Below are 3,348 nucleotides of genomic sequence, written 5' to 3'. Positions count from 1 at the left end.
TTTTTTGGGGAGGGGGATTTCCTTGTTACTTAGGTTCTTTGGGTCTGTGGATTTGTAGCATGGTTATTCTGTACTTTATGGCTAATATACACTTTTAAGTATGTACATACCCGTCGTGTCTTTCTGAGTCTGAGTTATCGTACTCCAGATAATATTTTCTAGTTCCATATATTTGTCTGCAAATTAAATAATGTCCTTTGTTTAAATAGCTGAGTAGTATTCCATTGTGTAAATGTACCAAATTTTCATTATCCATTCTTTGGCTGAGGGCATCTAGGTTGACTTCAGTTTCTGGCTATTACAACTAAAGCTGCTGTGAACATATTTGCTGAGTCCTTGTGGTATGCTGGAGCATCTTTTGCATACATGCCCAAGAGTGGTACAGCTGAGTCTTATGGTAGAAATATTCCCAATTTTCCGACTAACCACCAAGTTAATATTCAAAGTGGTTGTACAAGTTTGCACTCTCACAAGCAATGGAGGAGTTTTCCCCTAGCTCCACATCTTCAATAGCAGAAGACATCAACTTGAAACTGTAAACACTAAATATAATAGAAGAGAAAGTGGGGAATAGCCTTGAATACATTGTTATAGGAGATAACTTCCTTAACGGAACGCTAACAGATCTGGCAATATGATCAACAATTAATTAATGGAACTTCATGAAACTGAAAAGCTTCTGTAAGGCAAAGGATATTGGTAATAGGACAAATGTCAACCTATTAGATTGGGAAAAGATTGTCAGAAACCCCATATCAGAGTCCTAATATCCAAAATATATAAAGAGCTCAAGAAATTAGACAACTTTAAGACACATGCCTTTAATCCCAATACATGAAGGCAGAGATAGATGGAACTCTGCTTTTCAGGCTAACCTGGTCTACAAGTCTAGTTCCAGAATAGGCAATCTTGGCAGTGAAGTAAACCATTAAAAAGATGACAAAAATATCTTTGAACATGACAGTCATGATCCAGCTCCAGCAATCAGCAGAATTTGGCATCTTCAGCTATGTGGTTCTGGCTTTAGAGACAAGGATACAAGGAAGAGATTGTGGAGTCTCCCTCCATGGCTAAGGAAAGCTTATGAAGTCAGCTTTCAGGGGTTATCCTGTATGGAGACCTAGATAGGCCATGTTTCAAAGCTGTGCAAATAAAGCTTGGATTTCAGTGGAGGCCCCAAAATGTTGAAGATGCCAGAGCTGTGGGACACCTGCTAAGGAGAGTTGCTAACAGGGAGTGGAACTAATCCAGTAAATAGGAGTGTGTTGCAGTTGGAAAAGCTGGAGATCTGAAGAGTGTAGATATCAGACATGGAGAAAACGAGAATAAAGATTGCCCAGCTGGCTTTTTGGTCTTCCTTTGATTCAGTATTTCTTCAGTGAGCTCACTTCCCTACCTTGAGCAACAGCAATGTATATTGTCTGTCATGTTATGTTGGAAATATGTAATCTCCTTTTTAATTTTTTTTTTATAGGAGGGTTACAGTTTAGAGATTTTCATGAGTTTCAGACAAGACTTCGAACTTTTAAAAAGAAGGGAGACTATGATAGACTATCAATAGGGACTTTTGAAGTAGGACTGAATGCAATTCAGCCTATGGGGAACAGTGGTTTGAATAAAAATGGCCCCCATAGGCTCATAGAAAGTGGTACTATTAGGAAGTGTGGCCTTGTTGATGTAGGTATGGTCTTGTTGGAGAAAGTGTGTCACTAGTGGTAGGCATTGAGATTTCCAACATGCAAGCCAGTCTCAGTGGATCTCTCTTCCCGTTGCCTGTGGATCCAGATGTAGAACTCTCAGCTACCCCTCCACTACCATGGCTGCCTGTCTCACACTATGCTTCCCTCCATAAAGACAATGGACTAAACCTCTGAACTGTAAGCCAACCCAAATCAAATGAAATATAAATGAAAGACACTATGTCAACACAGTACAGAGATAAGCACTTCAGTGTTTATTGTAGCTCTCTTAACAAAGTTAAACTTTGTAAAATACATAAAAATATTTTATTTGAGAATTTCATAATGTATATAATATATTTAACAATGTGCTTAACTTTATTCATCTATGGGGCAAAACATTAGAAATTAGAAATTATTTTCAGAAAAATGGGTGCAACCTGTTACAATTGTATCTATCATATTAATATCATGATTAAGTCAGCCTTAGAAAACCAAATAGTGCACATGTTTTCTCTCATTTGTGCACTCTAGATTTTATAAAGACAAAAAATATATACATATATATACATATATATATAGTATATATGTATATATATAGTATATATGTATATATATATAGTATATATGTATATATATAGTATATATGTATATATATATACATATAGTGAAAGTATAATCAAAACTATGTAGAGATATAAGTGGGATAATTGGGAATAAAAGGGGAATGAAATGGAGAAGGAATAATGACTGTGTGGAGAATCTTGTTCAAGATAAACTAGACAGTTGGATGATATGACCTTATAAAACCAATGCTGGGTACAGTGACTCTTTGCTAACCTAAAAAATAGGTTAGTTGAGAATACTGTTTTAAGGAAATAAAGAGGGAGAAGGGAGCAATCTGTGGAGTAAAAATGTCAGTAATCTCAAGTTACAGTTTCTTGGCCAAGTAATGTTCCATGTATGGATTTCATCTTGTCAAGAAGGATTTAAGTCCAAGAAAATAATGGGTAGCTACAGCCACAGTGGTCATGCCACCAGCAGCATATATTGCTAGGCCAGCCATGGTCAGTATTGTAGCTCACAGGGTTCTTGCCTGGTGAGACTGATGTTCCATTTTCTTTTCTAGTAGCATGCATAATAATGCCTTTCAGCACTGTACAAGTTAGGCAGGAGCTATGGAGCTTCCAAATAAGTACCACCTGGATGTGTGTGTGTGTACGTGTTCATAGTGATCAAAGCAGAAAAGGCCGTCATTGTGAAAAAGTGAGGGAAAGGTCAAGGTAGTAATTAATAAAAGAAGAGAAAGGGAGAAAGTAACAAAAATCACATTTTGATTTAAATAAATTTTAATAAATAATAAAAGGGATTCAAAGCTAACATTTACAAACAAGAAAAAAGTTACATGTGTCCTTTGGGATCTGGGTAATGTCACTCAGAATACTTGATTTTAGCTTTATCAATTTACCTGTGAGTTATATAATTTCATTTTTCCTTAACAGCTTAGCAATACACCATTGTGCAAACATATCATATTTTGATTATTCACTCGTCAGCTGGTGGACATCTCCGCTAGAGATAGCATAGACACTAGCAGAGAATCTCCCTCCCCAAAGCCCGGAAGCCCGGACAGTAACGCAGCGCTGTAGAAGCAGCTACATTCAGTAGC

The sequence above is a fragment of the Mastomys coucha genome, unplaced genomic scaffold (assembly GCF_008632895.1).
Source record: "Mastomys coucha isolate ucsf_1 unplaced genomic scaffold, UCSF_Mcou_1 pScaffold5, whole genome shotgun sequence".
Taxonomy (NCBI): Eukaryota; Metazoa; Chordata; class Mammalia; order Rodentia; family Muridae; genus Mastomys; species Mastomys coucha.
The sequence above is the reverse complement of the archived record's forward strand: the minus strand, read 5'-3'. Positions refer to the sequence as shown.